Here is a 22,332-nt window from a genome sequence, read left to right as displayed (position 1 = left end):
GAAGGAAGTTCTAAAGGGCATCCAGATAGGCTACATTATTGTCAATCTTTTCTAAATAAGTCAGTATTATTGTAGTACACAGAATTCTAAGATGGCCCCCAAGATTCTTGCCTCCTGGTGTACATACCTTGTATAATCCTCTCCTCATGAGTGTAGGCAGAGCGTTTAAATGTGCTGAATAGTTATTCCCTTGATTAGGTCACTTTTTTATAACAAATCATGAGATAAGTCATTAACATGATTACATTATGTTATCTGAAAGGAGAATAGGAGTCAGACAGAGACTTTCCTGCTACCCTGGAAGGAAGAAAGCATCCATATTTTGAGCTCCCTGTAGGAACCATGTAGTAAGGAATGTGGACAGCTTCTAGTTGCTGAGACCAATCCCTGGGCAGCAGATAACAAGAAATTGGAGACCTCAGACCTACAACTGCAAGGAACTAAATTCGGCTGACAAGGTGAATGAATTTGGAAGCAGACCCCTAGCTCTAAATGAGAACTTTAGTATGTCTGAACACCTTGATTACATGTTTGTGAGATCCTGAGGGGGAGGATCAAGAGAAGCAAAGCTCAGATTTTTGATCCAAGGAAATTTAGGTAATAAAGGTGTGTTGTTTAGCTGTGAAATTTATGATAATGTGCAAAAATAGAAAACCAATACAATTATGTAGTATAAATGTGCTAGACATAAGTAATTCTGTGATTTTATACTTGACCCATGGGATTATTTATTTATTTATTTATTTGCATTTAGTGTCTATAAAATAAGAAGAGAGCTTTTTAAAAAAAGATTTAAAAGGAGTTTTGCAGGTGATTAATTAGTGATTTTTTAGTCATAATGTCTCAAAACTATCTTAAAACTTTTGATCATATTGTAATTTGTTGCAGAATATTCTTGTATTTTAGGAAGTACAAGAAGCAGTTGAACCTACACATTGTATTTTAGTCCTGTCCACAATAATTTGTTTTAGTACAAGTCCAGTTTGTTTGGGATGTTTTCTTGTATGTGTTGTTTTGTGTTCCTGGTAAAGAGCTATGAGCATGCGGCATTTCCTATGTCTTTTCTTGATTCAGTGACTGAACTACTGTTGATTACAAAAGCAGCTGCTTAAGCTAAAAATGACTGTCATCTTAACTTATTGGAATGTGATACTAATAAGACCAAACCTTTATGTGTGTGTCAGTTCAGTTTGCTTTTCTCTATGAAATGAAAGTGCGTGGCCAACTACACTCAAGCTCCAGTCTCGGTCTTAGGGATAACGCCAACAGTGTGCACACACCAAATGGCAGCTCAATGGCCTAGTCCTAAATGAAGTGTAACAAGTTTTTAGAGGCCCACCGAAATTCACGGTGTGATACTCAAATGTCTCGATTTTTTTTTAGTCCCAACAAAGGTGCAAAAACAAGTAGATATTAAAACCCAGCTTTTACATTTCCCATTTCAGCTGAACTCTAGGATGCGGCAAGGATCCTTAGAGGTTTATCAGGTATTCAGATATTGCTTTCATTTGTTGGGGGATTTATTCTAACACCAAGCTGTTAAAAATCACCAAAATCTTGAGGCAGCGATTCTGAAAACATAGACATGGATGATATTGGAGGCAGTGTTGTACACTGCACATTGGAATATCAGGCCAAATAAGATGTAAAGAAACTGCAATTTTAATCGGCCCTAGCATGAGATTGTGAGTAGAGAAGCAGTTTTGTTGCTCTTTCAGAATTTTTATGCTTTTACCGAATTGTAGCCAAAAAGACAAAAGTAGGGACTGAATATCATGTGGTCAGGGACCATACCAACTGTTTTCATTTTTGTATTCTTAGCGTTCAGGACAGCTCAAGAATATATAGGTGGTTTACATATATTTGAACAAAAGGACTAAAGTATAATACCAGCTCCTTTTAAAATGAGATAACTGATAGAACACAATATAAAGGTGATGACCAAATGGTTGTATTGTGACTATCTGTACTGTAGCTTAAATTTATATAACAATGTTTACACCTGCCTAATTAAAAACATTTTGGTAGATTTGACAGGGAATGAAATATTATGTAAATGAAACAAAATGTAAATATTGTCCTTTTTTCTTAAAAGCCAACCTTTCCTATTGCTCTTTGTTAATTCTTTCTATTCTTCCACGCTATCACTCATCTAACTGGATGTTTCTTCTCCTCCACTGAACCCTTCTACTTCTTTATTTGTATTGTAATGTATATAGAAAAGGTTGAGCATTAAATAACATAGGCTTTGACAATAGCAGTTCTAGACTTTTTAAGAGAATGTTGTGTATTGTTCCTGCCAAAGACACTGTTAAAAAATAATAATCTGTTACTTTTAAATTATAGAGTGAATGTCTATTTTTCTGCCAATACCATGCTGTTTTGATTATCGTGGCCCTATAATATAGTTCGAAGTCAGGTATTGTAATGCCCCCAGCTTCATTCTTTTTCTTTAAGACTGCTTTGGCTATTCGGGGTTTTTTATAGTTTTGTATAAATCTGATGATTTTTTTTTCCCATTTCTTTAAAAAATGTCATTGGAATTTTGATGGGAATTGCATTAAATTTGTATATTGCTTTGGGTAATATGGCAATCTTGATTATATTTATTCTTCCTATCCAAGAATAAGGAATAATCTTCCATCTTATTGTATCTTTTTCTATTTCCCTTAACAATGCTTTGTAGTTTTCATTATATAGGTTCTTTACATTCTTTGTTATGTTTATTCCTAGGTATTTTTTTTTTGTTGCAATCGTGAAGGGGATTATTTTTTTGAGTTTGTTCTCAAATGTTTCATTGTTGGCATATAGAAAGGCTATTGACTTCTGTATGTTAATTTTGTATCCTGCGACCTTACTGTATTGGCTTATTGTTTCTAGTAGTCGTTTTGTGGATTCTTTGGGGTTTTTGATGTATATGATCGTATCATCTGCAAAAAGTGATACCTTTACTTCTTTTCCAATATGGGTGCCTTTTATTTCTTTGTCTTATCTGATTGCTCTGGCTAGAACATCTAGCACCACATTAAATAAGAGTGGAGAGAGTGGACAACCCTGTCTTGTTACTGATTTAAGGGGGAAAGCCTTCAGTTTTGTGCCATTTAATATGATATTAGCTGATGGTTTATCATATTATGACCCAGCAATCCCTCTACTGGGTATATACCCCCCAAACTCAGAAACATTGATACATAAAGACACATGCAGCCCCATGTTCATTGCAGCAATGTTCACAGTGGCCAAGACATGGAAACAACCTAAAAGCCCTTCAATAGAAGACTGGATAAAGAAGATGTGGCACATATACACTATGGAATACTACTCAGCCATGAGAAATGATGACATCAGGTCATTTACAACAAAATGGTGGGATCTTGATAACATTATACGGAGTGAAATAAGTAAATCAGAAAAAACCAAGAACTGCATTATTCCATACATAGGTGGGACAAAAAGCAAGACTAAGAGACATTGACAAGAGTGTGGTGGTTATGGGGGGTGGGAGGGAGAAGGAAAGGGGAGGGGGAGGGGCACAAAGAAAACAAGATAGAAGGTGACGGAGGACAATCTGACTTTGGGTGATGGGTATGCAACATAATTGATCGACAAGATAACCTGGACATATTTTCTTTGAACATATGAAATAAAACAAAGAAAAAATAGAAGAAAAAAATTATAGAGTGAAAACCTAATTAAAAATAAATTACTTTTTTATTTTAAAAGAATACTTGATTTTTTTCTCTTTTCTCTGGTATTTAGCTAGTCCTGGTTTTTTTGTATACCCAAATAAACAACTATATGAGTATTTATACTAACCATAACAAAAAAAAATATGTTAACACACATGATGACACATATTCAGTTTCTTTTAAATCCAATTGTATTAAAAAAAAATTTTAAATTCACAGTCATTGACAATTCTTGGTAGCATTAAAATCCGGAGAGGAAAGAACCTATATGCAACTATAGCTGCTACCTAATAAAATATGCAACTAAGTTATAAAGGTTAATTTATATAGTGATTTATTTGCACATGGCATTATTTGCTCATGAGATTTTACATCCAGTTTCTCTCGGTCTCCCTCTTTCCCTCTCCCTCTCTCCCTTCCTCCCTCTTTCCCTTTTTTCTTCCCTCCTTCTCCCAAAAATTTAATCTACACTTTTCAGTTTTCCCGAGTGTTACTTTGCCCTGTAGTTATAATAGAAAAACAGCTGTGATTTAACATGTCAACTTCTCTATGAAAATCAACTGCCTCAATAACAACTCCGAATCACATTTTAAACAAATATGTTACCATTATGATTGCAGTTTTTGGTGACAATTATATATTTTTAAAGAGAGTGATAAATTTTTTAGAGTTTTTAGTTTAAATATGAACTTTGATATTTTTTTTATTTCAAAGTTGGAAATAGTATGCTATTACGAAGGATGAAAAAGGCATAAAATAACTTCCCTCTTCCTCTTTCTTATCCCTCTTGTTTTTCTTCCTTCCCTCCTGCCTTTCTTCCTTTTCTCTCTTTTGTTTCTTCTCTCTAATAAAAATAGGTTAGGAGAAATATTGATCAATAAGTTGAGGTGAAGAAATAAGAACGAGTTTCTTCTCTCTTGCATTTACTCTCATTGTTTTTCTTTCTCTTTTGTGATTCTGTATGTGTCAAATTGGAGTGTAGGGAAGCTAGTATTTTGATGAGCAGGAAATAAAAATTAAAAAGAATAAGAAAGGGAAGGCATTTGCAGGAAGGGAGAGTGAAAGAGGCTTTTCTAAGGCAATGGAGATGAGTTACAAAGTGTGACAGAGTGGATGGATCCTTGATGGTGGGTCATAATGAATTTAATAATTAGTTCTAAATATTCTAAAATCTGAATATTTATTTAGATAGGTCATTTTCCTTAGGCATAATTTGGCTGCATTTTTATATTAATAAAATTTTAGATCCCTTCCAATTGCATGTGTACCTCCAGTATGGAATCTTTTTAAATGTGTAAATGTTTACACACCTAATAAGTCTAAATGAATGAATCTGTTCCTAATGCTCAAAGCAAGATAATGAGTTAATATAATCAATCAATATATAAAGAAAAATGTTATCTTATTTAATATAAAATTTAAACATCTTTAAAAAATTTGTATATAGTATTGGAGAAAATTCATAAGAGACCAAAAGAGTAGGATGAAAGATAATCACACATATTATAACTTTTTTTCTAATTATAAAAGCAATATATGTTCATTAGAGTAGAATTGAAAATGTTAAACATATAAGGAATAAATAACCCCATCACTAGTTGTAACCAGTATTAACATTTGTGTATTTTCATATATATGTTCTTAATTTTTCTTGCGTTAGCTGTCCGACTGTCTTCAGCTATTTGTATTTATTTAATTTTATAGTCACGTATATTACTTATCACACAATGCACACTGTATCTGTACGTGTGTCTTGACTACTTTTGAGTATGATTTATGATAGGGCAGTAGTTGGGAGCAGGTGGCAGAAAGAAAAACACATGGCAAATAAGCACTCAGTAGGGTGTGTATCCCAGGTAAACCTTCTCTGAGTCTGTGACCTTCAAGTCACTTAACCTTTTGCTGCTGCAATTTCTTTGTCTGAAAGCAGTGTGGTTGCAGAGCTGAAAGAAAATGGTGAATTTAAGGACGCAGCTGACTTGGAGCATCTTATGAATCATTTAACGCTAATATTGTTTTTATTGAGAACCATGGAATGATAAATACCAGTCAAACCATCCTGTTTTTAGAAGAAACAGGATGCAAAAACTTTGCATGAAAAACAACTTTAAGTGAGATTATTTAACAGAAATGTCTTTTGTAACAATGCCTGTTAACATGTGAATAAAGAGATAATAAGGCAAAAATAATTTATAAAATCATAAATTTTATAAACTAAAGTATATTACTTTTATTTCAAGATAGAAGTTTTGAGCACTGGCAAATGTTTTCCTCAGTGGAGTATCGATAGGTTATGACTGTGTAGTTCATGAAAGCTGGCTGTGCTGTTTGAGTGGTCACTGTAGCCTTTCCGTTGCCTTGTGTCCAGAGTGCGCTGCGTCCCTTTGCAGCAAAGACGAAGTAGCACAGAAGAGCGCAGTGAGATCGCTGGCTTGAGATGCTAGTGATGTGCCCTCGCGATACTTCTTCAACTTCTGAGCTAATGCCTCACTCCGCTTCCCATGTAAAAAGAAATTAAATGCCCTAAAAGTTTATTAGAAAAAGTAAACGAAATAATGTAGTAAAAATAGTATAGTTATCATTTAAGGAGCACTTAGCTACTAACCTCCTGGGCCTCTAAAGCATTCATGGATACAGCTCTGAATTTCTGTTCAGTTGATATAGTTTTTCATATATATATGAAGTTGTTATTTATGCTAAGGTTTAATATATATATACATATATAAGGTTAAATATATAATATATATATTTATAATATATATAATATATATTTATATATTATATATACATATATAAGGTTAAATATATCATATATATTTAAATTTATAATATATATTAAATTTATAATATATATATTTATCTCAGAAAAACCTGAGATCTCAGTTTAAGGAATATGAATTTGAACTCATTAGAACAGGAAGGCAATAGTAATATTGGTAAAGAAACTGTTGCTGAGTGGTTGACAACTTTTATACAAAATGATTTTCCAAAACAATCTTTAATGGAGTAGTTTTAGGTTGGTTTCAGTCTGTGGGACCCTGTTTTTAAGCAAAATCATTTATTTAATTCCAACATATAAAATAAAGGCCTCTAATCTGCCTTTAGCTTTCTTCTCACCCTACCCTTGTCCTCCTGTAGGAGGGTGGCCCAGGGTATCCCTAGAACTTAGGTGAGAAGTACTGGCCCAGGATAATCTAGTTTTACTTGGAAGATAGTTACCACTTATAAACAACGATGATAGTCAAAATATTTAACCAGCGCAGGCTCATCCGATTTGAGCAGATCTCACCAGCTTGAACCTAAGGTCGCTAGCTTGAGCAAGGGGTTACTCGGTCTGCTGAAGGCCCACAGTCAAGGCACATATGAGAAAGCAATCAATGAACAACTAAGGTGTTGCAACGAAAAACTGATGATTGATGGTTCTCATCTCTCTCCGTTCCTGTCTGTCTGTCCCTGTCTATCCCTATTTCTGATTCTCTCTCTGTCTCTGTTAAAATATATATATATTATATATATTATATTTATTATATATATATAATATATATATATATTTAACTACTAATGGGGTGTGAGCACTGACTACTCAGAATATGTGCTGGCTCTAAACATCCTGTAAGGCTCTATTGGTGCATAGGGGCTCAAATTCAATGATTTTCTTATATGTGGTCAGAATGTTAGATTTGTGTGAAATAGCAAGAGACCAAGTAAAACTTACTTAATACTTACACAGTTTTAATGTGCCAAGCCCTGTTTTAAATGCTTTACATGTGTTAACTGACATAATCTTTGCAACCTGTCTGTACAGATACTATTATTACACTCATTTTATAGATGAGGAAATTGAGGCAAAGAGAAATATGAAATGTAGAGAGGTGAATAAACTCACACGTGGTCATACTAATAAGTGGTGGAGGCCTGACCTGTGGTGGCACAGTGGATAGAGCATCGACCTGGAAATGCTGAGGTCGCTGGTTCGAAACCCTGGGCTTGCCTGGTCAAGGCACATATGGGAGTTCATGCTTCCTGCTCCTCCCCACCTTCTCTCTCTCTCCCTCTCTGTCTCTCTCCCTTTCTCTCTCCTCTCTAAAAATGAATAAATAAAATAAAATAAAAATAAGTGGTGGAGTCAGAATTCAACTCAGGAAGTTTGCTTTACAGTTAGCTTAGGCTCTGAACACTATCCCGTGCTGTGTTTTAGCATCAAACATGGCAGTGTGATTTGCAAATATGTGAGAGTTGAATATTGTAAGTGAAAACTACTCTCTTGTCTTTTCTATTTACATATAATTTAATCTAATCTAATCTAATCATTTTTAATGTCAGCTTTTAATTATTACTTTTGGTTGAAAAAAACTTATTCAGAGCTTATTTTCTCTTTTTTATGATATAATTTTTTGAAAAGAATGTTTGGTGTTAGAGATTCATTGTTAACAGAATGTCTGTCTTTTGCGAAGTATAGGAAGTCATTTTCTGTTAGTCAGTGTACTGGTATATGTGGCAATGGGCAGAAAAAATCTGTTAATTTTGATATAGTTTGCCCTATTAATATTTATTATGATATATTTTTTACAATAATAGCAGAAAATTCACTGTCATGAATAACATTGGAAGGTGAATTTACTTTTCCTGATATGACCAGGATAAAAGCCTTAAAAATTGACATCAATATTTAAACATAACTAATCTTTTAATTATATAGTGTTCTAGTATATTGTGAAACCTTATTATACCAATAATTCATTAAAGCAGGGGTCGGAAATCTTTTTGGCTGAGAGAGCCATGAACGCCACATATTTTAAAATGTAATTCCGTGAGAGCCATACAACGACCTGTGTACATTACGCATCATCCAATAAAAATTTGGCGTATCCTGAAGGACAGCTATGTTTGGCTCCAGCCACCCGCAACCATGAACATGAGCAGTAGGAAATAAATGGATTGTAATACATGAGAATGCTTTATATTTTTTTATTTATTCATTTTAGAAAGGAGAGAGAGAGGGGAAGAGAGAGAGAGGAGAGAGAAGTGGGGGAGGCGCAGGAAGCATCAACTCCCATATGTGCCTTGACCAGGCAAGCCCAGGGTTTCGAACCGACAACCTCAGCATTTCCAGGTCGACGCTTTATCCACTGCGCCACCACAGGTCAGGCATGTTTTAGTTTAACGTTATTTTTTTATTAAAGATTTGTCTGCAAGCCAGATACAGCCATCAAAAGAGCCATATCTGGCTCGCGAGCCATAGGTTCCTGACCCCTGCATTAAAGGAAGCAATTACATCGTAGAAACCAAAAGGTTAAGAAGACCAATTAATGATACAATTTGGAAGTTTCCATATTTAATGTATTTTGTGCAGACAAATGTTTCCTTTATTTTAAAAAGAAATATTAACTAGAAACTATCAGATGATAAAGAATTTTACTTTCTATCTCTGCAAGTCGGGAAATAATTCACATGGATGATTGGAGTATTTTTTAAAAAATCTTTTTGGGAGAAAGGAGAGAGAAGAGGAGAGCTGTAATCTCTCAGAAGAGATGTTGCTTATTTAATCCACTAAAGAAAAGGTATGTCTTGAGACAGTTTCTAAGACATTCTTCAGAATTTCTCAGTAAATTGGTTTCGGTTCTCTTGACCTTTTCTTGTAGCTATTATTTCTTTCAAGAATTTTTCTGCTCTCCTCTATAATCCTCCAAATTTTTCTTATTTGTTCAAATCTGTATATACCTCAACTGATCACATTATTGTAATAAAAGACTTAACAGAACGTACTATGATTTCATTTTTCTTATACAAGCATTTTAAAAATTATATAGTGTACAGAATACATGATAAAGCAATCTCTTTCAGCTATGTTAAATATATTTGTTTTACTTAAAGAAACTCACAAAGAAAGATGTTATAAACTTAATGGATAAGAATGATATACAGTGTTACATATATCATGTCATTGAAAAATTACTTATATTACTATTTAATTGATACATTTCCAGGCTTTTGAGATTGTTCAAATCTTAATTTAAACAATGCTCTGTGTCTAACATTTACAGTCTTTAAATATATCCCTATTTTGTGACCAATTTGGCTTTATGTATGGTTAGTAGCCATTTCTTGAGGTCAGGCTCACTCTCTCTGACCTCAGAGTCCACAGACTAGAATGGCTTTTCAACTCTAGTTTAGTTGTTGCCATCTTTTAGAAGCCACTGATCTCCTCAGAGCATCCTAAGTATATTTCAATGATAGCACATGTCATGCATATTATAATTTCTATTTGATTATATGATTCTTAATCAGATCTTTAAGATTCTTGAGGGCAGTGATTATTTTATTTTATAATTGTATTCCAAGAAGCTTACAATATGCCATAATAAAGGCATTTGTTGATCAGATATGTGAGTTAAAAAATAATGATTATAATGACAACCTAAAACATTGAAGGAGAATAAAATATTTTCCAAATTAACAATGACTTTTTAAATTACGTTATTAGAATAGTTGAGTGACAAAGGATAATTTTCCTTCTTTCTTCTTTCTTTCTTTTCTTTCTTTCTCTTTCTTTTTTTCTTTTTTTCTTTCTTTCTTTCTTTCTTCTTTCTTCTTCCTTTCTTTCTTTCTTTCTTTCTTTCTTTCTTTCTTTCTTTCTTTCTTTCTTTCTTTCCTTCTTTCTCTCTTTCTTTCTTGTTTCTTTCTTTTTTTTTTACTGAGAGGCAGGGAAGCATATAGACAGATGCCCGCTTGCACTCTGACTGGGATCCACCCTGCAAGTCTCCTACAGGGTGATTCCTGCCCCTTGGATTGCTGCTCTGTTGCTTGGCAACCATGCTATTTTAGTGCCTAAGTGAGGCCATGGAGCCATCCATCCTCAGCGCCTGGAGCCAATTCATTTCCTGGAACTATTAGAGCCATAGCCTTGGGAGGAGAAGAGAGAGAGGAAAGAAAGAAAAGGAGAGGGGTGGGGAAGCAGATGGTCACTTCTCCTGTGTGCCTTGACTGGAATTTGAACCCCAGACATCCACACTCTGGGCTGATGGTCTACCACAGAACCAATCAGTCAGGGCAAGGATAATTTTCTAATTATGATATTTAGGGTTAACAAAACTATGTTTATAGGGACACATTTTTATGCATATTAGGCTTGTTTTTTATTGTATAAAAATTTTTTTCTCACTTGGTTATGGATTTAATATATGTTATGTGTCCTACAATTTCATATTAATGAATTAGAGTTTTAATCACACCTATTTTATTTTCAAAATTACTTTTTTAATAAAGCTGCATGTCTCAAAAATTAGTGCAAAATATACTGATATTAAATTGTATTTAAAACTGAAGATTTAACCTGACCAGGTGGTAGCATAGTGGATAGAGCATCAGACTGGGATATGGAAGACCCAGCTTTGAGAACTTGAGGTTGCCTGCTTGAGCGTGGGCTCATCTGATTCGAGCAAGGCTCACCAGCTTGAGCCCAAGGTCACTGGCTTGATCAAGGGGTCACTTGGTCTGCTGTAGCCCCCCAGTCAAAGTACATATGAGAAATCAATCAATGAACAATTAAGGAGCTGCAATGAAGAATTGGTATTTCCCATCTCTCTCCCTTCCTGTCTGTCTGTCCCTATCTGTCCCTCTCTCTGATTCTCTATGTCTCTGCCGCAAAAAAAAGAAAACAAAAACAAAAATAACCTAAAGATTTACTTGAAATTTGTATTCATTAGATCATAAAAGATAAAAATAAAGTCCTGGGTCAATTCTAGATTTTGTAAACAAGTCTTAAATTACGACAACAAAAACCTTACTTTTGTCTTTAAAAATTCAAAATAGTAAATAGTAACAATGTTAATCTGGTTTTCTCTATGCTCCTAGCAATACTGTGTGGGAGGAAAATGTTTGTTCCCTTTATTCTTCTAGGTTCAATGGCTGGGTGCTCAACTCGAAACAATCAAAGACGAGTCAATGAGAGGAAAAAATACAATTTAATTACATATATGTAAGAGTTTTACAATGAAATGAGAGCCCAGGAGGGAGCCGGAAGATTGAGGTTTATATGACATTTTAGATTAAACAAAGGAACAGCTGTTTTGGGCTACTGAGGCAAGACGTGGGAAGGGGAGGGGAGGAAATAGATGGTAAATAAGATTTGTCTTGCTATGCATATCAGAATGTTCCAGGTGATAAGTGTTGTCTCTAGGAGTAGTTGTCTTCCTGGTTTGGACATATCTTAGAGTTTGGACAAACTATATAATTTAAACTGTATAACAACTTGATTCATTATTTGGTCATTGTAAACATTAATGTGTGGTTGCAATTATAGCCTAATTTTTAAATATATAAACTTTCAGTTTTTATTTTAAGAAAAAATTTTCTTCAAACCCTTTTCCTGGGTGTTTTGTATAAATTTTGATAATTCACTCATGTGGTGACTCTTCATTCCTGATTCACCTTAAATAATCCCATCATTTAATGTAGAATACAGTGGTACCTTGAGATACAAATTTAATTCATTCTGTAACCGAGCTCATAAGTCAGTCAACTCATATATCAAATTTCTCCCATTTAAAATAACTGAAATAGATTTAATTTGTTCCAGCCCTGTGAAACATCCCTAAATCATCCTAATTTTGAAAAAAAAAACATGTTTTCATTAAGAAACACACATGTATACTTTGCCAATGCATAACAAAATATATGAAATAAAAGAAAAAAGTGTTATTTAGACTGTATTCTTACCTTGGAGACATACGAGTGCGACTAACAGAGGTGAATGGCGGAGGAGGAGGGAGGGAGGAAGGGGCAGGCACTGTAGACACGTAAACTAAAACTGCACTTTCTTAACACTAAATGTAAACAAAAAAATGCATTTTCTTTAAACAAAACTGAAACTGCACTTTCTTTACTTAAAATGAAACCACAAAAACTTAATTGTAAAAAATTGCACTTTTTTTTTTTTTTGTATTTTTCTGAAGCTGGAAACAGGGAGGCAGTCAGACAGACTCCCGCATGCGCCCAACCGGGATCCGCCCGGCATGCCCACCAGGGGGCGATGCTCTGCCCATCTGGGGTGTTGCTCTGTTGCAACCAGAGCCATTCTAGCGCCTAAGACAGAGGCCATGGAGCCATCCTCAGTGCCCGGGCCAACTTTGCTCCAATGGAGCCTTGGCTGCGGGAGGGGAAGAGAGAAACAGAGAGGAAGGAGGGGGGGGTGGAGAAGCAGATGGGCACTTCTCCTGTGTTCCCTGGCTGGGAATCGAACCCAGGACTCCTGCATGCCAGGCTGACGCTCTACCACTGAGCCAACCAACCAGGGCCAAAAATTGCACTTTCTTAACTTTAAACTTAACCTAAGCTTAACATTACATATTTTTCATTTAATCATCACCTGTTTTTGCCTTTTTGACTGTACTTTCGGCACTTTCACTTGCAGGACTTTTGAATAAAGTCTATCCAAAGAGGTTTGTTTTTGCCTGACTTTTAAAATGTTATGAAAATGTGACAAAAAAGTGTCATTAAAAAGTGCTGAAGCACAACCAGCTGAAACTTTTTCTGGGTGTTTCTTTTCAATGAAACTTGAAAGCTTCTCCCACATTGCCAGTATGTCTTTAATTTCACTTGTAGAAATCACTTCCTCCGGCTCTACCTCCTCCTCACTACTGATCTCTTGCAGAAGCTCCATATGTTGCATCATCTGTAGCTTCTTCAACTCCTCAGTTGAGAGTGCCTCCTCATGTTCCTCGACGAGCTCGTTTATGTCACCCTCATCTACTCCAGACTCATTGATTTTTTCGAGGGACACAATTTACCTCAGTCTCAGTCTGTGGTTCGAATGCTTCAAAGTCCCTGCCTGCAACAACATCAGGCCATAACTTTTTCCATGCCAAGTTCAAGGTTATTCTTGTAACCTTTTGCCATGCCAAGTCAATAATATGTAAACATATCACGATGTTGTAGTGATCTTTCCAAAACCCTTGAAGGGTTAGATTTGTATTCTCAGTCACCTCAAAGCAGCAGCAGAACAAGTGCTTTGTGTAAAGCTTTTCAAATGGAAATGACCTGCTGATCCATAGGTTGCAAGATTGAAGTCGTGTTGGGTGGGAGGTAGAGGACTTTCATGAATTTGAATTCATCGAGAATGTCATCTTCAAGACCAAGTGGGTGGCCTGGAGCATTTTGAAGGATTAGTAATGCTTTCATTGGGAGTTTATTTTCTTGAAGATATTTCTTCACTGCAGGACCAAAGATGAGATTTACCCATTCAATAAAAAACTGCTGTGTAACCCATGCCCTAGCATTGGTGCACCACATAACGTGCAGTTTTTCTTTAAGAATCTTGTGAGTCCTAAAGGCTTGAGGATTTTCGGAATGATACGCTAGCAGTGGCTTTACTTTACAGTCACTATTAGCATTTGCAAAATATGCAAGGGTCAGAAGGTCCTTCATGGGTTTATGTCCTGGCAGCTTCTTCTCTTCTGCGGTGATAAAAGTCCTCCAGGGCATTTTTTTTCCAAAACAATACTGTTTTGTCACAGTTGAACACTTGTTGGGGGATGTAGCCTTCCTTTGTGATAAGCACAGCAAAACGTGCGATGTACTCCTCAGCTGCCTTAACCGTCAGCACTCGCAGCTTTGCATAACATGGCTTCAGGAAAGTAAGGTTTCTCTTTTTTTAATGCTGCTACAATAAAAGTAGAAGGCCACTATTAGTGATATTATTTAAGATCAGCTTTGAAATGTGTATTTTCCGGAGTTCTTGAGAAGGTATATAGCATTTTAAACATTAGTGATTTATTGCATTGCTGAAAATTGACAAATGACTATGACATTTATACATTTTTTGTCTATATGAAGTTAAGTTCTTTTCAGATAATAAAAATAACATTTGAATATGTAGTAGGTTATATAGCAACCTTATTAGTTATAAATATTATACCTTTCTGCATATATAGAATTTCTGACTATAAAGATTATACTTAAAGAATACCTAGCATTCCTGTTGAACATGTAAATGAGTGTATATATATAAAATGTTTACATATTCTATTTTATACTTACCAAATAGGATCATTACTCTAATTGCACTTGTTCATTGCTGTAAAGTTCATGAAGCTACATTTTTTCATTTATTTCTCAGTGTTTATATCATCAGTATATCTTTACTTTTAAATGGTAAAGACTAGCCTATAGTTAGAAGCTGAATAATCCTATACTCAGAGTAGTAGTTATTTGCTGAAGCTAGGTAGTTTAACTTAATTAATATGCACATTCAAAGTTTAAATATTATAAGTGGTTCTGTAAAGTTTTTTTTTTTAACTAAGGGTATTTTCTAATTGGTGATCAGTTACCAAAACTACTTATTTTACAATGTTTTAACATGACTTGAAATTATAAATTTGTAGTTATTGGACTATAAATTACTTCTTAATCAAATAGATTCTAAATATTTGAATACTTAGCGACAAAGATCAGTATGGGGTACTTATTTTTCCATAGACAAATTCAGCACTCAAAGTGCACATAGAACAAAGTAAGGCTCTTAAGAGAGTGAAGATGATGCATCTGCCGTGTATTTTCTGACTATAGGAGTTAGCAATGTATTATCCCCCAACCTGGAAATAAAGAGCTTCTTTCACTGTTTCAGACCAGTTTTTATTATTGACCATGAGTTGTTATAATATTATCATCTATACAAATTCATTTGTTAGTGGCCCATCATTCCAACAGTGCCAATGTAGATATGTAAGTTTAATGGTTATTTCTTAACTATGATAAAATAAATATAATAAAAAATATTCTCAAGCTTATTTATAAAAAAAAATCAGTGGCAAACCTGATCCTTTAGAATTAATTTAAAATAGCTGGGTTTCCTCTAACTTAAGAATTAATAATTGTCAGAGAACACTATTAGTATTTTTTAGATGATAAACCATATTTGCTAAATTGGAAAGCAATTTATTTCATAGAGTGCAATAAACAAAAACGTGGTCATAATGTCAGTTTTGTTTCCAGCTGTGTCATCTATGAGGACTGAAGAATAAACTCTTAGAGGAGATAAGCAGGGGTATGAATTCTGATCATAAATCAGAATTTTTTTTTTATTGTTCCAGGAGGAAGTCCTTGTGTTTGTGCGACATTTATGATTTCTTTTTTTTTTAATTTATTTTATTTTATTTATTCATTTTGGAGAAGAGAGAGAGAGAGAGAGACAGGGGGGAGGAGCTGGAAGCATCAACTCCCATATGTGCCTTGACCAGGCAAGCCCAGGGTTTTGAACCAGCGACCTCAGCAATTCTAGGTCGACGCTTTATCCACTGCGCCACCACAAGTCAGGCCATAAATCAGAATTTTGAGTTAGAAGGAACCATAGGAAACTCTGATATAGGTTGCTGTCAGGTGAAGTATTTTTTATCATTTTCAACTGATGCAACTAAGAACCAGAGAAGCCTTAATTTTTTCAGGTCCCTCTAGTTCACATAAAGTAGAAGCAGCGGAGAACGAAAAGGGAGGAGAATAACCCCCGTAGACAGGCCCTAAATTACTTCACAAATAGTGTTTCATAATCCTCAGGGCAGTCATATGGTACCAATGTTATGCTCCCAATGTTTTTAGAAATGAAAAATGTTGAACTAAAAAAATGTAAATAATTACTCAGTTTGGGAATGCTAGCAAAGTGTCACCAAGTAAGTGGCCTTAACAACACAAATTTATTATGTCATCGTTCTGGAGGCTAGAAGTCCAAGATCAAGGTTTCTGCAGGGCCATGCTTCCCCTGAAGGTAATAGGGAAGGACCAGATCGAGTCCTCTTCTTAGCATCTGGTTTTTCCTTTTCTCGTTGCAGCATAACTTCAATACCCACATGGCATTCTCCCTGAGTCTGTGAGTCCGGTCCAAATTTCCCCTTGTACACCAGTGTAACTCATCTTAACTAATTATGTCTGCAATAGCCCTATTTCTAAATGAGGTCACATTCAGAGGTACTGGAAATGAGGATTTCAATAGGACTTTTGGGGGGCCAAGCTCGTAAATTGGTAGTGCAGTTAGCATTTAATTGCAATTTTTTTTTGGCTTCTCATTACATGTGATTACATTTTACATTATGTAATGACAGAAATAAATTACAACTTTATTCCATAAAAAGCAATATAATGTGCTATTTTTATTTTTAAAAGCATGTGAGGTCTGTAATGTCTAATGATAGATTTTGGCTTTTGTGTTGTTGGTCGGTAGGAAAAGGTTTTAGCATGACAAGGTGATAGCAGTGGGTTTTTAAAAATATTAATAGGTGTCTGACCAGTTGGTGGCACAGTGGATAGAGCGTTGGACTGGGATGCAGAAGACCCAGGTTTGAGACCCCAAGGTTGCCAGCTTGAGTGCGCGCTCATCTGGTTTGAGCAAGGTTCACCAGCTTGGACCCAAGGTCTCTGGCTCAAGACAGAGGTTACTCAGTCTGCTGTAGCCCCATGGTCAAGGCACATATGAGAAAGCAATCAATAAACAACTAAGGTGTCGCAACAAAAAACTAATGATTGATGCTTCTCATCTCTCTCCGTTCCTGTCTGTCTGTCCCTATCTATCCCTCTCTCTGACTCTCTCTATCTCTGTTAAAAAAAAAAAAAAGTAGTAGGCCAGTAATAGTCAAGATAGAAGAAAAGAAAAATCAATTATAAGAGATGAGTTCAGAGGGTCTAACTAAAATCCAGCTTAAAAATATAAGGCTCCAAAGAGTTTGTGCAGTGAGAATGTCAATCTGGGATAGGCAAAACTGTTGAAAGATATATTTCCTAAGACTTGGTTGTTCATTGAATATGGAAATAGAGAAATTAAGAATGATAGGGTTTCATACCTGGACACAAATGAACCACCAAAAACAGTAAGCATATATCCAAATAATGGATTTTGGAGTACGTGTAGGAGAATTAAATAATTTCTGTAAATATAAACTGTGTCCCTTTGATAAACACCTCCATCAGAGGCTCATAACCACTGTAATCCCAAATCGAAACTATTGATTTAATATCCCTTAAGTTATTGTCAACCTAGAATATTTTCCCGGGAGTCATCTGGTCTTATCCGCACAACAGTTAGCTACTCTGCCGTCACATGACCAACGCTGAAACATCAGTTATGATATGCAGTGTACAATTTACATGGTACCCACTACAAATCCTGACCAATGAGAAGGGATGAGAAAATGAAGCTTCATGTCTCATAGGAAATAAATATCATTTTCTAAATCAATTCAGTAGATTTCAGCTCCAAAAATATTAGATAAGAGTTAGAGGGTTTTTATAGAAGTTATATAAAACAAATTAAAGTGAGGGATTGATTTTTGTAAGATAGTTTTAAATAAGGATAGCCTCTAAAATTATGTGTATGGAAAGCTGAGAGGAACTTTTCAAAGTTGCTAAAGCAGGGAAAAGGTGGGTTGTACAAAAATAGGATAAAATTTAAAAGCTCAAGGTTGATATAGTGATTGTATTCTACATAGACAAGTGGGTTTTCACTCCTGTCCTGCTAAGTCATTGGCACTTAGCACTGTATGCACATTTGAATCATTTTGGGAGCTTTGACAAGCAATGCTGATGGTTGCCCTAATCCCAGTAGATTCTGACTTGATTGGTCTGGAGTCTGTGGGACCCAGGCAGCCATGAGTTTAAGTCTTTGCAAGCGATGCTGTTGGCAGTCAGAACTGAAAGGCATTGCCATAGAGCTTTGTCAGCTTGGAAATTATGTTGCTGCATTTTGTTCACAGTAAAATGAAAACAATATAATATTAAACAATAATGTTACAAAATTCTTCTACCAACAATTAGCGTATTAAAGTGAATAGAAATGAGAGCTTTTATGTCCATGCTATATATACACTGTACCAGTTCCTACAAGAACTTCCTTTGCCTGAGGTGAATGTAAACTTTACTGGAGAGAAAAAAAAAACTTTGATATTTAGGGAATTGGTTTTTTGGAACAGTGAAGCATGAAACTAATTAATATTTTCAATTTACCTTTCAGTATATCTATTCTTTATTTATTCAATATATTTTTATTGGGTAAAAACTATATGGAAAGGACTGTTGTAAGTGCTTGGGACTAGAGCAGTAAATAAAAGAGTAAAATTCTTGCCTTTATGGAACTTATAGTTTAGCTGTAGGGATTTAAAATTCATTTGAAATTTAATATTACTGTTTTATTTTCTTTTGTTTTTTTTTTAGGTTTTCTAAAATTTATATTTTGTAAGACAAAGTGCTACAAACTTTTAAAAATAAATATTTGATATTTAAAATTGAGTCTAATAAAATTTTTAAATGTATAAATGATTCAGGTAATACTTCGATATGTCAAACTTATGAAAATATCAGATGAATGATGGATACTTGGCCATATTCCTGGAATTCATATGTGAACCTGAAATCGCTTAATTGCTCAGTGATATAGGAGAAAATATAATTGAAAATTTTACTTAAACTTATGAAAGTGTATTATTTTAAGTCACTTTAATTTTATTCCTTCAGCATATGTTTTATTTAGGCTTTGTATAAGAACATTAGCTTCCACTTAGGATAATCAGATATGTGCTGCATCCTATTCTAAAACTCATCACTCTATACGCAAAATTATAAAAAGCTGGTAGACACATGAAGGAGAAAGAAGCCAGAAGAGAACAAGCATTGAAAATATGCTTCTGTATGGAGGTAGCAGTGATAAAGCTGTCCTTGAGAATACATTGATTTAAAACAGTGGAACATAAGCCTTATTGTTCACTTGAGAGAATAGACACATAATGATCTTTACTATGAGTTAGTATTATGTTTGAAAACATTAGTATTCAAATTAAATGCCATGTGTAAGATCACTGTGTGTTTTTGCACATGGCTAAATAAAACCTCTGGAAAAGGCAACATCTGTGTGAGTGCAGTACTTCTCATCTTGTTTTTTTGTACTCAGTAGATCTGAGTTATTGAAAAGCAATTAATATTAAATTTGACCTGAATAATTACACATTATAAAATAAATGATAGTCACTAAGCAATACCTTTGGCTTAAATGGCTAAGTAAGTTTCCTTGAATGATGTGTTAGAACAATTAACTTTGATATCTAGTGACCTATTAAAATTTAGTCCAAGGTTCAAACAAATACACCTGAGGATATGTCAATGAATATGATGCAGTTTTATTTAAGAACAATTAGGATTTATGATTTTATCTTTTCTATATGTAGTGCTCTGATAACCACCTTTAAACTTGCTGAATTTGACCTATAACTCTTTATAGATAAATTTGAAGACTGAGTTTTCTGTTATTTTGAAAAAAGAGCTACAAAATAGTGAGGATCAGTTGTGATAAGATCATGGTGATTTGAAGAAATGTAATTTCTTGGGTTTACTAACAACAAACTGTTTAGGAAAGTGTTCTTGTCTGTCTCCAAGTCCAATAAATATTTTAAACTTGCTAGTTATTGCATTATTTTTTTGTGTGCAGATAATATCTAGTATTGGGTAAGGTGTTCTTCTAGTACATTTTTATTTACTGTACTTCCATTCATACAAATTCAATGCACTTTATTGTTACTTTAACAAAGAAGAAATTCATTTTGGAGACATGATTTTATCATTTCTGCTTCATTTCTTTCAGATTATTCCTTAAATTTGTAAATAAGTACTTCAGTTTTCTAATGGCTGACATAATAATCAACTCCTTAAAATTATTTTTTCTTAAGAAAGATGATATTCAAAGTATGAAAATTTATGATAATTTTCTTTAGAAACTGAATAAAATGTACTGATTGAAGAGCATATTAGATCACTTTGCAATGACACTAAAGAGGATTATATCAAAATCTAGTCATGCATGGCTCAAAATATCACCTAACACAGAACTATCACTTTGAACATAAAATTGTGGGAAGTAGAATGTTTTATTTAGATGGACACACAGAAGATAGTAAACAAACCATTCTGCTTGGTGTTATTTGACTAAGAAGTTAAAAGTGTTGGAGCTCTGTGGCTCTATACTAGGTCTTGTGTGTTTTTCTAGTCCAGTCTCCTCTGTCAGAGGAAGAGAATTGGCATATAAAGAATGCAAAAACTTGCCCTGGCCAGTTGACTCAGTGGTAAAGCGTCAGCCTGGCATACAGGAGTCCCGGGTTTGATTCCCGGCCAGGGCACACAGGAGAAGCGCCCATCTGCTTCCCTACCCCTCCCCCTCTCCTTCCTCTCTGTCTCTCTCTTCCCCTCCTGCAGCCGAGGCTCCATTGGAGCAAAGTTGGTCCGGGCGCTGAGGATGGCTCTGTGGCCTCTGCCTCAGGCGCTAGAATGGCTCTGGTTGCAACAGAGCAACGCCCCAGATGGGCAGAGCATCGCCCCCAGGTGGGCGTGCCGGGTGGATCCCGGTTGGGCACATGCGGGAGTCTGTCTGACTGCCTCCCTGTTTCCAACTTCAGAAAAATACAAAAAATAATAATAATAATAATAAAAGAATGCAAAAACTTTAAACACAAACAAACAAAATACCACATCTGTTTTCTCTTCCCCAAGGAGAATCTAACTCTATTGGGAGAGGAAGATATCTGCCACATTTATTTTGACAAACATTTCTCCCTAACATTTCTTCTTAAAAATTTCCATGATGAGAAACCATATAAGTTGTAGAATGAAAATAAATAAATTAAGAGAACTTTTAAAAATAATGTTGTGATTCTTCAAAAGGAAAAATGAGAGTTTGTGATTGGAGATGTCAGAAAATTTTAACATTCATTCAGTGTTCACCATTTTTTCCCCATTACTATGAACCAGGAAGTGTTAAATGCTGGAGGTGGGGATGGAGGTGAGGGGCTCAAAGAGGAGTCTGTCTCATGGACTTGAAGAGAAGCTTCTATCAGAATAGGTATTTGATCTCCTTCTGCTTGCCCCAGCCCAAACTCATATCACCAGCAAAATATAAAATTACAATTATAACAAATGTTATGGGGGAAGATATACATGACATGTGAGACTGAGTTAAGGGAATTGCCCAGTAACGAAGGACAAAGGTGACTTCTCAGAGGAGGTGACTCAAGTGGCCTTCATGGAGAAAGCTCCATTTCTGCTGAGGATTTTTGTCTGAAAAAAGTAGTATTGGGATCTAGCCTGCATAGAATAATGTGTAAGTCACTGTTATTAAGAGCGAAGAAAAATAAGGAATTTAAAAAATAATATGTTAAATTTCCCAGGGCTGCTGAAACAAAGTACCACAAAGCAAGGTGTTTAAAACAAGAGAAACTTCCTTTATTACAGTTCTGGAGGCTAGATATCTAAAATCAAGGTTGTAGAGCCACACCCTCTCTTCTCTGAAGACTGTAGCGGGGGGGGGGGGGGGTGGAGGGGGGGGCTCTGTTCCTTTCCTTTCTCTTAGTTTTTGGTGTTGTCAGTAATCATTGGCCTTTCTTGGCTTGAAGACACATCATTCCAATATCTGTCTCTGTCATATGGTGTTCTTCTAATATGTCTTTCTGTGTTCAGTTGTCTCTCTTTTTATAGGACATCAGGTTTATTAGGGTATGGGCCCACCCTACTCTAGTATTACCTTCTCTTAACTTGACTACATATGCAAAAACTATTTCTAAACAAGATCATATTCACAGGCTCTGAGTGGACATGAATTGGTGTGTGTATGTGTATTCAGAAC

At 35.1% G+C, this 22,332-nt stretch overlaps 1 protein-coding gene across 6 annotated transcripts in view; it reads left to right on the top strand.

Moving 5' to 3' along the window:
• NAALADL2 (N-acetylated alpha-linked acidic dipeptidase like 2) overlaps window positions 1-22,332 on the top strand; it is a 1,182,199-nt gene that overhangs the window by 218,898 nt on the left and 940,969 nt on the right. The window lies entirely within an intron of this gene.

Source organism: Saccopteryx bilineata, chromosome 8, assembly GCF_036850765.1.
Source record: "Saccopteryx bilineata isolate mSacBil1 chromosome 8, mSacBil1_pri_phased_curated, whole genome shotgun sequence".
NCBI classification, from domain to species: Eukaryota; Metazoa; Chordata; class Mammalia; order Chiroptera; family Emballonuridae; genus Saccopteryx; species Saccopteryx bilineata.
This window is presented reverse-complemented; position numbering and strand designations above follow the sequence as displayed.